Here is a 14,357-nt window from a genome sequence, read left to right as displayed (position 1 = left end):
GTCTGGAGAAGCGAGGGAGCTGTTAATGATTAGTTCATTATAAACTGGGTGGTTCTAACCCTGAATTGGTTGATTGATTGATTGGCTGACAGCCATGGTATATCAGACCGTACACCGCGGGTATGACAAAACATATTTTTACTTCTGTAATTACATTGGTAACCAGTTTATAATAGCAATAAGGCACCTCAGGGGTTTGTGGTATATGGCCAATATATTATGGCTAAGGGCTGTAATATAGCCACACCCCCTCGGGCCTTATTGCTTAAATATATACTGGTTAAACCTGTTAATTATTATTCTGTAAAATGTATTAGACTTGCAAAATTAGGCTATAATTTGATGTCTATTATTGCAACTTCAAGGGAAACTTCAATATTGTTCAACTTCATAATTGGTTTGATGCCATTCCACATACTCTACATGGTGAAAAGTATGTGGACACCTGCTTGTCTAACATCTCATTCCAAAATCATGGGCATTAGTATGGATTGGTCCCCCCTTTGTTGCTATAACAGCCTATACTCTTCTCGGAAGGCTTTCCACTAGATGTTAGAACATTGCTGTGGGGACTTGCTTACTACTCTGTAAACTGGTAATCTCTGTATACCCGTCGCAAGACCCACTGGTTGATGCTTAGGGATCACTCCCCCCCATCTGAGATATCTACTGCAACCCTCATCCTCCACATACAACACCCGTTCTGCCAGTCACATTCTGTTAAAGGTCCCCAAAGGACACACATCCCTGGGTCGCTCATCTTTTCAGTTCGCTGCAGCTAGCGACTGGAACGAGCTGCAACAAACAAACTGGACAGTTTTATCTCAATTTCTTCATTCAAAGACTCAATCATGGACACTCTTACTGACAGTTGTGACTGCTTTGCCTGATGTATTGTTGTCTACCTTCTTGCCCTTTGTGCTGTTGTCTGTGCCCAATAATGTTTGTACCATGTTTTGTAATGCTACCATGTTGTTGTCATGTGTTGCTACCATGCTGTGATGTCATGTGTTGCTGCCTTGCTACTGTCTTAGGTCTATCTTTATGTAGTGTTGTGATGTCTCTCTTGTCGAGATGTGCGTTTTGTCCTATATTTTTATTTTATTATTTTTAATCCCAGCCCCGTCCCCGCAGGAGGCCTTTTGGTGGGCCATTATTGTAAATAAGAATTTGTTCTTAACTTTTTTTTGAAAATTAGTGAGGTCGGGCACTGATGTTGGGTGATTAGGCCTGGCTTGCAATCGGTGTTCTAATTCATCCCAAAGGTGTTCCCTAAACTGTTGCCACAAAGTTGGAAGCACAGAATCACCTAGAATGTTGTTTTATGCTGTAGCATTAAGAATTCCCTTCACTGGAACTAAGGGGCCTAACCCGAACCATGAAAAACAGCCCCAGACCATTATTCCTCATCCACCAAACTTTACAGTTGGCACTATGCCTTCGGGCAGGCAGGTAGCGTTCTCTTGGCATCAGTCAAACCCAGATTCGTCCGTCTAACTGCCAGATGGTGAAGCGTGATTCATCACTCTAGAGAACGTGTTTTCAGTGTTCAATGGCGACAAGCTTAACACTCCAGCCAACGCTTGACATTTCCCATGGTGATCTTAGGCTTGTTTGTGGCTGCTTGGCCATGGAAACCATTTCAATATAACAGCACGTACAGTTGACGGGGGCAGCTCTAGCAGGGCACAAACTGACTTGTTGGAAAGGTGGCATCCTATAACGGTGCCACGTTGAAAGTCACGGAGCTCTTCAGTACGGTACATTGGCAGTACATTCTACTGCCAATGTTTGTCTATGGAGATTGCATGGCTGTATGCTCGATTTTGTACACTTGTCAGCAACGGGTGTGGTTGAAAATGCCGAATCTAATTTGAAGGGTTGTCCACATACTTTTAGTGTATGTTGATGTTGGGGTAGTGCTGAAGATCATGAATGTGACATTGAAAAATTGTGAAATTTCCCATTCAAAAAAACAGCTGAACTTTAAATGGTATTATAAATTAACAAGATGAAATAATTACTTGTAGCCTATAGGCCTGCATGTATAATGTATAAACTACTTGTTAAACTACTTGTTAATGTAGGGCCAGGTGTTTTAGTAGTTTTTTTTCTACCCCGCATTTCGATCCTCCGACCTAGAGAGGCTGAAAAAGCACCTTCTCACACCACGTGAATTAATTGTCACGAGTGCATACCATGATCATCTAACGCAGTGGTTCCCAAACTGTGGGGCGTGCGGTCAGCAGGTCCCCAGCTCCCACAAGGTGCAATTTCGTAATTGGGTAGTGCATCATTTCCTCTTGTCATGTTAGTCATTGCATACCATAAAGAGTGATTTATAACTTGTCAGAAATGTCCAGATCAGCTAGCTCATATTAGAAAAAAAATGTTACGCAAATATCACATGAATACACATTAGAAAATGTGCTTTAAAACTGTAAAATGTTCTTTGTACCCCCATGACAAAATGTATAGAATTGCTGGAAATAAGCTTTAAACCTAAAAATTCTCTCCACCAACAAGAGGGGTGTGAACAGTTTGTGTCAACAGTGCTCGTGCCCATAGAAATAGATATGGCGTGCGCAGCGGGGGCTCGGGATGTTCCCCAATGCTGGAAGTGAAAAACTTTGGGAACCCTTGATCTAAATGCTGGGTGTCCAAATTTAGCCCCTGAGGCCGCATTCGAGCACTGCACTGACATTTGGTTGTATTTCCTTGCGTCTATTCATCAAGATTATTAGCGAGCTGGACAGTCAAACTGTATGAATATAGGTCTTATCATTTTTATACAGTTTCGATTTGGTTTTAGTCATTTTAAAGTATATTGATTTCATCCCCTGCCATATGTTTGACACCCCTGATCTAATGTAATAATCCAATAAACTTCACAGTTGAAGTGTACCTATGATAAAAATTACAGACCTCTACATGCTTTGTAAGTAGGAAAACCTGCAAAATCGGCAGTGTATCAAATACTTGTTCTCCCCACTGTATCTAGCTATATAAACCACAGCCCTCTGCAAACACGCCTTCTCCAATGTTAGTTACAAGGAGGTACATATTTAAATTAGGCAAGAGAATATAATGTTACCATTGGTGTATTCAATTGAGAGTTGGGGTGATGTCACCCTATCCCCTTAATAATCCCACCTTCTGAATCCAAGTGTTTGACATGGGGGAGGGGACCAGTAACTTTATGATCAAACTTTATCAATGTAGAAGCAATAGTCATTTTTCATACTTTGGATCATCATAATTTGATCTGGTTTCATTTCATGAAAAACATGATTTTTGACTGTTCATGACCTTGGAGAAGTTGTTGGATTGTTATTTCTATAGTGAATGAAAATAGGCTAGCCATTTATGTTCTGAAAATATTTTTTACATTTCTACATTTTCTGATATATAAATGCCTATCATACCGATATGTTTAGAACAGACAATGAATACATTAAATATTTTTGTTGATGTCTTATGTAAGGATTATACTTTCACTATATCCTGCACCAGTGGCGACCCATCATTCCACCTGCATTGAGACCCACATATTTAGCAAAACATATTTTTTTATGTGTGACATCAGTTTGTAAAACATGTATATATCATTGAGTTAATAAAGCCACATACAAACATGGTCTCGTTTTTGTTTTCTTGAGTAAGGCAGCTCTGAAATGCAGGTGTTTCAGCCTAGCTCAGTGCTTTCTGTGGTGGTGGGGCAAGCCAGCAGAAAATATGGAACGTTGTGCCGTAATTGGCTCAGTGTTCTGTCACTCATGGGGACACTACATCATCGCCAAGCATCTAAGGGTAGAGCTATAAAATTCAAGCCCTTTGGGTGCTGCCATAGAGTTACATTAGAAGTACCCATCCAAGACGGATCATGTCAACATCATACTTTCAAAATCTTAGCTAACAGTCATCATCATCTACAATCTGCTGGCAAATCCTTTTGAATCCTTGTCATATGATGAGAAATAATGAAGAGAAATTATAAATGAAACGTATCGGTGCTCATCGGCCATTGGACATAAATTCAACAATGAGTGGTTTGGAAGGAATCAGTGGCTAACTGTAAGTATTGCAAAGCAATCATTAGCCTGCTATTCAGTGGAATAGCTGTGTGGGCCCAAGTCTAAGATTAAGGGTCTATTTCCGTAGTTTAAAATGATAAACATTCAACATTGAAAGTATCTGCTGTAAAAACAGTTTTCTTTGTGTAGAGACCAAGGTCTGGCCCTGGGGTCATCTCTCCCTGGTACCTTATAGAACAGAAACATTAACATGCTCTGGAATGCGGTATCACCCAAAGACATTGTAAATCTTCCAGAGGCCCATCCTCAGTAGAACAAACACAGATGAGCGTTCTAACAACCCTTTATTCTGTTGCCTTAAACAACCATTTGATGCAATATCAGCATTATAACATAATCTTGTAATTTATGTTCTGACATTCCCCCATTTTGAGAGTTTAAGATTAAAGATTAAAAAACATTAATTCACATGAAGAAAATGCATACATTCTTCATCAAACAAGAATAAAAGCAATAACTCATTGTAACTCATTGTGCATGTGTTCCTGCACGTGACCGGCTGCTATGACATTGGCTCAGCCTCCTCCCAATAAACTTAGCACTGTCTCCCATTTCAACCTCCAACACATATTCTAACCATTCTACCAATTTGTCTGGGGATGTCATGATACACAGTCACCTGCACGAACCCATGAAGAAAAACAAAAGAAGCATACAGTTTATGAGATTCAAAGCTATATCTTCATAGACAGTGAAATGCAAATATTTAATGCATAATGCAGTGCATGCAACAATGGAGTTTAATAAAATACGCTTTAGTTATCTATCACACTCCAATTGATCAGCATGGATCCCAGAAACTAAAACCCCACACTTCCACCAAGGCACCCGCAAGTTCCCGGACATTTCTGGGAGGAATGGCCCTAGCCCTCACCCTCTGATCCAACAGGTACCAGCCGTGCTCAATGGGATTGAGATCCGGGCTCTTCGCTGGCCATGGCAGAACACTGACATTCCTGTCTTGCCGGAAATCACGCACAGAACGAGCAGTATGGCTGGTGGCATTGTCATGCTGGAGGGTCATGTCAGGATGAGTCTGTAGGAAGGGTACGACATGAGGGAGGAGGATGTCTTCCCTATAACGCACAGTGTTGAGATTGCCTGCAATGACAACAAGCTCAGTTTGATGATGCTGTGACACACCGCTCAGACCATGATGGACCCTCCACCTCCAAATCGATCCCGCTCCAGAGTACAGGCCTCGGTGTAATGCTCATTCCTTCGACAATAAACGCGCATCCAACCATCACCCCTGGTGAGACAAAACCGCGACTTGTCAGCGGAGAGCACTTTTTGCCAGTCCTATCTGGTCCAGCGACGGTGGGTTTGTGCCCATAGGCGACGTTGTTGCCGGTGATGTCTGATGAGGACCTGCCTTACAACAGGCCTACAAGCCCTCAGTCCAGCCTCTCGCAGCCTATTGTGGACAGTCTGAGCACTGATGGAGGGATTGTGCGTTCCTGGTGTAACTTGGGCAGTTGTTGTTGCCATCCTGTACCTGTGCCGCCGGTGTGATATTCAGATGTAGCGATCCTGTGCAGGTGTTGTTACATATGGTCTGCCACTGCAAGGACGATCAGCTGTCTGTCCTGTCTCCCTGTAGTGCTGTCTTAGGTGTCTCACAGTACGGACATTGCAATTTATTGCCTTGGCCACATCTGCAGTCCTCATGACTCCTTGCAGCATGCCTAAGGCACGTTCACGCAGATGAGCAGGGACCCTGGGCATTTGTCTTTTGGTGTTTTTCAGAGTCAGTAGAAAGGCCTCTTTAGTATCCTAAGTTTTCATAACTGTGACCTTAATTTCCTAACTTCTGTAAGCTGTTAGTGTCTTAATGACCATTCCACAGGTGCATGTTCATTAATTGTTTATGGTTCATTGAACAAGCATGGGAAACAGTGTTTAAACCCTTTACAATGAAGATCTGTGAAGTTATTTGGATTTTTACGAATTATCTTTGAAAGACAGGGTCCTGAAAAAGGTATGTTTCTTTTTTTGCTGAGTTTATGTGCATCACAAGCTGCACAAGAACTCACTACGATAATGGTCCAGGTTACAAAGTGGCTCAGTGACTCATGTTTGCATCTCAATGTGAAGAAAATAGTCTGCATGTTCCTCTCCTAGGGGAAAAGGGGGTATCTGATTTTAAGTACCTTGGCATACTTGATTCAAACTTCTCTTTTAAAAGGCAGGTGAAAAAGGTAAATCAAACAACAAAATTCAATCTTGCTATTTTCCGATATATATGAAATTGTTTGACGACAGAGGTATCAAAACTGTACTTCAAATCTATGATACTCCCCCATTTAACATACTGCTTGAATAGTTGGGCCCAAGCTTGCTGAACAACATTAAAAGCCATTCAGTCTGTCTGCAATCAGGCTCTAAAAATGCTTGATAGGAAGCCCACAAAGTCTGCCATGAGAGGTGACTGTATAGTTCCCTTAAGGAAAAGTATATTTTGTCAATCTGCTTTCTCTGTGAGAGCTTCCCATGTCTGGAATACCCTGCCACCAGACACACACAATTGTACCACCTATCACACCTTCAAAAATAACACGAAGACATGGCTAAAGGCCAATCAGACTAGTGAAAATAATCACTAGCTGTGTATTGCCGCTTTCCATGTTGTCTGTAGCTGGTGAGACGTGGAAACACTATTTATTTTGTTTTGTTGCTTTTTGCGTGCTATGTGTTGCTTGTTCTATGTCGCTCTGCGTGTGCTCACTGTTCCTTGATTGTCTGTATTGTAATTGTTTTAAATAACCTGCCCAGGAACTGCGGTTGAAAAATAGCCGGCTGGCTAAAACCGTCACTTTTACTGCAACTTTGATTAATGTGCACTGTCCCTGTAAAAATAAAAATAAACTCAAACTGCAATCCACTTTCATGACCGGAGATTGTTCCACCTAATGGAAACAGATTATAATGTTAGAATACATTAACTTCCTGCTCAAATTCACTGGTGTTACCTAAACTATAAAACCCAGCAACAGTAATCAGAAATTATCACAGAACATTTCCAATTCAACTATTCAGACCTCTACTGCAATTGTCCCACTTCATCCCTTACAGCCCGATATAGCCCAGCGAGCACGACTAACTCTTCTTTTCTTACCAGTAGGAAAAAAATATAACCCATTCTCTAACAACGTTCTGCGCTTACCTCTATTGTAAGGTTAAAAACAAACTTGACAACTTTCTCTTCTCTTTTGGCTCCACACTTATGAAATGTTCAGTCAATCCATAAGAAAAAAAACAAATACATTTCAGAATACCAGAGCCTTTTCCTAACCACAACTTCAGTTCATTGCAGTTGTATCCTGCAATAAGTAATACTCATGTTTAGATATAAATTATGATCAAGGGCATAGCTCTATTGCAAGTACCTATCCGCTATTATTAGAATTCATTCGATTTAGGTAACTGTCTCTTCTTTGATTCAGTTATTTCAATACGACTCTATTCTCAGTATGTTATTCCAGCAGACCATTTAGGCAACAGACAGCGTATTACATCGAAATCGCCTCGGTATTTATGCTGAATAAATTAGCCTTTCAATTTGAGCTAAGCAAGCTGTTAAAACGTTCAGTTCATATCTTAAACAAACCCTGGTGGTCGTATCTGTCCAGGCAAAACATACCAATAGTTGAATTACAATCAGAAACACAGATTTTAGTCAACACCATAGACCCAATGCTATTGAAATAACGAAGAAATCCTGCAAATAACCCAATTATGATGGTTTGTAATCTTAACATCTGGCACATAATAACGACACATTTCCCAGAAAATAGCCTTAAAGGTCCAAGCATTTCTCGGCAGAGATTCTCACATGCGCAAAAGGAACAGATTAGCAGTCAACAAGTTAAATCGACATTCATTGATTAGGAAACAGATCTAATAAAATCAGATTATGTTTTCTCATGCAACATGTTTCAAATACTTTACTACATCGTATTAATCCCACAATGATAATTAGTTTGATGGATACCCTAGGCTTTGTACAACATTATAAGTTACGTCGAGATGCCATCTTAAATCGCTCTAACTTTATGGAAAAAGGTTCATTCAATAAATATAGCAACTCCTCTCATACTGGGAAGAAGAAAAAAAAATATTTTTCAGGCCTTAAAATCTCTAGTGACTCCCCATCCCGCATAATCATCGACTGACACTAATTAGCATAACGCAACGGACATAAATATTCCTAGAAAATATTCCTATTCATGAAAATCGCAAGTGAAATATATTGAGACACAGTTTAGCCTTTTGTTAATCACCCTGTCATCTCAGATTTTCAAAATATGCTTTACAGCCAAAGCTAGACAAGCATTTGTGTAAGTTTATCGATAGCATAGCATAGCATTTTGTCCAGCTAGAAGCAGGTAACTTGGTCACGGAAATCAGAAAGCAATCAAATTAAATAGTTTACCTTTGATGAGCTTCGGATGTTTTCACTCACGGGACTCCCAGTTAGATAGTCAATGTTCCTTTTTTCCCAAAATATTATTTTTGTAGGTGAAATAGCTCCGTTTGTTCTTCACGTTTGGCTGAGAATTCGCCCGGGAATTGCAGTCACGAAAACTCAGAAAAATATTCCAAATTAGCTCCATAATATCGACAGAAACATGGCAAACGTTGTTTATAATCAATCCTCAAGGTGTTTTTCAAATATCTGTTCGATAATATATCCACCGGGACAATTGGTTTTTCAGTAGGACCGATTGGAATAATGGCTACCTCTGTATTTTACGCGAGAATCACTCTGGGAGCCATCAGGTGACCAGTTGCGCAATGTAGCCGCTTACGGGTATTCTTCAACATAAATGCGTAAAACTACTCACAATGCTGTAGACACCTTGGGGAATATGGAGAAAAAGTAATCTGGTTGATAGCCCATTCACTGCTCAATAGGGACGCATTGGAACGCAGAGCTTTCAAAAGATGAGTCACTTCCGGATTGGATTTTTCTCAGGCTTTCGCCTGCAATATCAGTTCTGTTATACTCACAGACAATATTTTTACAGTTTTGGAAACTTTAGAGTGTTTTCTATCCTAAGCTGTCAATTATATGCATATTCTAGCATCTTGTCCTGACAAAATATCCCGTTTACTACGGGAATGTTATTTTTCCAAAAATGAAAATACTGCCCCCTAGTCACAAAAGGTTTTAAGGGCAGTTTTATTTCAAATCTTGTACCCGGGGGAAAGAAAATCCAATAAGCGTTTTATAGTTACATCGTTAAGGTAAATTAACCAAAAGTGGACACACTCCAAACAGTTTCTGAGATAATTGCCCAGACTTTGTAGACAGTTTAATAATGCTTAAACCTCATCTTTATCAAATGATCCATTAAAGAGACCAACTCAAAACCTACGTATGTTTACGTATGGGTTGTTTAAGTTGCATCTCATTATATTCCTTGTATGACTTTATCAAATCTCTAGTAAATGATTATTCACACATACACACATTGAATTCATCACATTTTCATATCTTCACAGAATCCATATAAAATATAGGAAATCCTTAGGTACTCACATCAACCATTCCATTTGCGTTTTCAAGGACTCTCCACTCCAAACATACTCCCAGTGTAACCAAAAAATTTACTTTTGTTTCCCGGACAATGACCAGCCCGTCATGGGATCCTCAACGGTTCTCTAACCTCCCAGAAACCACGGCAAAATCAAGCCTCTCAGGAACTATAGACTATAGACGCTGCTTTCTAAAATATCATCCCGCTCTCAATATCACCCTGTGATATTCAATGATGGGCAGTGAAGGAACGGAACCCCAAGATAACATTATATCAATGCTTATTATCCAAATTTCAATCATCTGATTAAGACTCATTTCCACATTCACACAACTCTCATATCACAGTCACACAATGATATTCCCAAACATACCTCATCAATTAATTGTTTTTCGACCTGCAGGAATATTTTCTATTTTCTAATGGTTAGTTCCTAGGATTATGCAACTCATACATTTACATCTTTCAATACTTCTAAAATGCGGTACAGGTTTAAAACAATTACAAGTGCACCTTACTATCTTATACTATATCATAAATGGCCTTAACTAGTTCACACAGATTCTAGTTTTCATTTAGTTCACACAGATTCTAGATGTTTAACCCTAAATGACCAAATCCAGGGCATACATGGCTAGCACATTTAAAATAATAAAAACTTCACTTTGCGTGTTTCGCTCACCTCTTTCTTTTTTTAAACTAAGTTCGGGATGTGGTATCCACTTGGCTCTCTGCCTCTCAGATCAAAGGTGGGTCCATCTGCTCCATTCCCAAAGTGTGGTCTCCCTGAGATCCCAAGTTTGAGGGATCCCTCGTGCACGATTTACCCAGGTCGTCAGGAGCGGTCACCAAGTGAAGATTCACATCCCATCCTCACCGCCAAATGTGGTGGGTAATTTCTTTACTATCAAATGAGGAGAGACAAACTTATCACACAAGTCAGAGTTATTCTTAAACTAAATCTTTATTCACAAATTAATAAGGGAGCAGATCAATACAACACACACATTTAAAGTGAATCAATTGAGTGCTCTACGTTAATGATAGCTGGTCGACGAATCACCCTCAGATGATTTGTTGAGAGCCTCGAGACAAAAGTACAAAGGTCTTTTATAGCCAAGATACACCCCCTTCAGGCTACATGACAAACAACATATGTATGGAATGGGTCACAAGGCTAAGAATAGTATGAAAGATACCTATAATTCACAGCAGACAGTATCTGCTGTAAAAACAGTTATCTTTTTGTATCAGTGGCTAACTGTAAGCATTGCAAAGCAATCATTAGCCTGCTATTCAGTGGAATAGCTGTGTGGTCCCAAGTCTAAGATTAAGGGTCTATTTTCCTAGTTTAAAATGATAAACATTCAACATTGGCAGTATCTGCTGTAAAAACAGTTATCTTTGTGTAGAGACCAAGGTCTGGCCCTGGGGTCATCTCTTTCTGGTCCCTTATAGAGCAGAAACATTAACTCATGCTCTGGAATGCGGGTATCGCCCAAAGATATCGTAAATCTTCCAGAGGTCCATTCTCAGTAGAACAAACACAGATGAACGTTCTAACAACTCTTATTCTGTTGCATAAAACAACCATTTGATGCAATATCAGCATTATTACATAATCTTGTAATTTATGTTCTGACACTATGTAAACACATTGCACATAGGCTCACGATAATTCCTCCTGATAAAGTTGGGTAACTGATTTTCAGAGCTTAAATTGATTAGTCACAGGAATCAGGACAAATAAAACCAGTGCATCATGTCTTTAAGACATGAAGGTCAGTCAGTACAGAAAATTTGCAGTCGCAAAAACCATCAAGCTCTATGAGGAAACTGGCTCTCATGAGGACCGCCACAGGAATGGAAGACCGAGAGTTATCTCTGCTGCAGAGGAAACACAGCTGCACATTTGAATGAAACATGGTGAAGCCCCAAAATTGCCCACGCTAGAAGCCAGTGTTTCAGACATAAGGAAGTGGATGGCTGCAACGTCCTACTTTTAAACTCCAACAAAACAGAGATGCATGTTCTAGGTCCCAAGAAACAAAGAGATATTCTGTTGAATCTGAAAATTAATCTTGATGGTTGTACAGTCGTCTCAAATAAAACTGTGAAGGACCTCGACATTACTCTGGACCCTGATCTCTCTTTTGCTGAACATATCAAGACGTAACATTGCAAAAATCAGAAACTTTATGTCCAAAAATTATGCAGAAAAATTCATCCATGCTTTTGTTACTTCTAGGTTAGACTACTGCAGTGCTCTACTTTCCGGCTACCCGGATAATGCACTAAATAAACTTCAGTTAGTGCTAAATACGGCTGCTAGAATCTTGACTAGAACCAAAAAAAATTATCATATTACTCCAGTGCTAGCATCCATACACTGGCTTCCTGTTAAGGCAAGGGCTGATTTCAAGGTTTTACTGCTAACTTACAAAGCATTACATGGGCTTGCTCCTACCTATCTTTCCAATTTGGTCCTGCTGTACATACCTACACGTACGCTACGGTCACAAAACGCAGGCCTCCTAATTGTCCCTAGAATTTCTAAGCAAACAGCTGGAGGCAGGGCTTTCTCCTATAGAGCTCCATTTTTATGGAGTGGTCTGCCTACCAATGTGAGAGACGCAGACTCGGTCTTTAAGTTTACTGAAGACTCATCTCTTCAGTGGGTCATATGATTGAGTGTAGTCTGACCCAGGGGTGTGAAGGTGAACGGAAAGGCTCTGGAGCAACGAACCGCCCTTGCTGTCTCTGCCTGGCCGGTTCCCCTCTCTCCACTGGGATTCTCTGCCTCTAACCCTATTACAGGGGCTGAGTCACTGGCTTACTGGTGCTCTTCCATGCCGTCCCTAGAGTGGATTGAGTCACTGACGTGATCTTCCTGTCTGGGTTGGCGCCCCCCCCCCCTTGGGTTGTGCCGTGGTGGAGATCTTTGTGGGCTATACTCGGCCTTGTCTCAGGATGATAAGTTGGTGGTTGAAGTTATCCCTCTAGTGGTGCGGGGGCTGTGCTTTGGCAAAGTGGGTGGGGTTATATCCTGCCTGTTTGGCCCTGTCCGGGGGTATCATCGGATGGGGCCACAGTGTCTCCTGACCCCTCCTGTCTCAGCCTCCAGTATTTATGCTGCAGTAGTTTATGTGTCGGGTGGCTAGGGTCTGTTATATCTGGAGTACTTCTCCTGTCTTATCCGGTGTCCTGTGTGAATTTAAGTATGCTCTCTCTAATTCTCTCTCTCTCTCTTTCTTTCTCTCTCTCGGAGGACCTGAGCCCTAGGACCATGCCTCAGGACTACCTGGCATGATGACTCCTTGCTGTCCCCAGTCCACCTCGCCATGCTGCTGCTCCAGTTTCAACTGTTCTGCCTGCGGCTATGGAACCCTGACCTGTTCCCCGGACGTGCTACCTGTCCCAGACCTGCTGTTTTCAACTCTCTAGAGACAGCAGGAGCAGTAGAGATACTCTTAATGCTTGGCTATGAAAAGCCAACTGACATTTAGTCCCGAGGTGCTGACTTGCTGCACCCTCGACAACTACTGTGATTATTATTATTTGACCATGCTGGTCATTTATGAACATTTGCACAGCTGGGCCATGTTCTGTTATAATCTCCACCCGGCACAGACAGAAGAGGACTGGCCACCCCTCATAGCCTGGTTCCTGTCTAGGTTTCTTCCTAGGTTTTGGCCTTTCTAGGGAGTTTTTCCTAGCCACCGTGCTTTTACACCTGCATTGCTTGCTGTTTGGGGTTTTAGTCTGGGTTTCTGTACAGCACGTTGAGATAACAGCTGATGAAAGAAGGGCTATATAAATAAATTTGATTTGATATCTTAGCTTCTGGGCCTGAGTAGCAGGTAGTTTACTTTGGGCACCTTATTCATCCAAGCTACTCAATACTGCCCCTCAGCCATAAGAAGTTAATAACCTCTTACAGCTAACCCCCTACTTTTTTCCATTTCCGCCTGTAGACATACCCAAATCTAACTGCCTGTAGCTCAGGCTCAGAACCAAGGATATGCATATTCTTGATTTCATTTGAAAGAAAACACTCTGAAGTTTGTGTAAATGTTAATTGAATATAGGAGAATATAACACAATAGATCTGGTTTAGAAAATACAATTAAAAAACCATATGTTTTTCATTTTTATTGTTGTATCATCAACTTTAAAATGAACAAGACAAAACAAACATTCAGATAGGAAGATGGGGACAATTTCAGTGATACGCCATCTCATCTGGTTTTGCTCTAAATGGGACTACCATTTATTTTTCAACAGGACAATGACCCAACACACCTCCAGGCTGTGTAAGGGCTATTTTACCAAGAAGGAGAGTGATGGAGTTCTGCATCATATGACCTTGCCTCCACAATCCCCCTACCTCAACCAAATTGAGATAGGATGGGATGAGTCGGACCGCAGAGTGAAGGAAAAGTAGCCAACAAGTGCTCAGCATATGTGGGAACTCCTTCAAGACTGTTGGAAAAGCATTCCATGTGAAGCTGGAGGAGAGAATGCCAAGGGTGTGCAAAACTGTCATCAAAGCAAAGGGTGGCTATTTCTAGAATCTCAAATATAACATTTTTTTTTTTTTTTTTAACACATTTTTGATTACTACATGATACATGATTACTACATGATGTGTTATTTCATAGTTTTGATGTCTTCACTATTATTCTACAATGTAGAATTTTTATAAAAAATAAAGAAAAAC

The sequence above is a fragment of the Oncorhynchus clarkii genome, chromosome 7 (assembly GCF_045791955.1).
Source record: "Oncorhynchus clarkii lewisi isolate Uvic-CL-2024 chromosome 7, UVic_Ocla_1.0, whole genome shotgun sequence".
NCBI lineage: Eukaryota > Metazoa > Chordata > Actinopteri > Salmoniformes > Salmonidae > Oncorhynchus > Oncorhynchus clarkii.
This window is presented reverse-complemented; position numbering follows the sequence as displayed.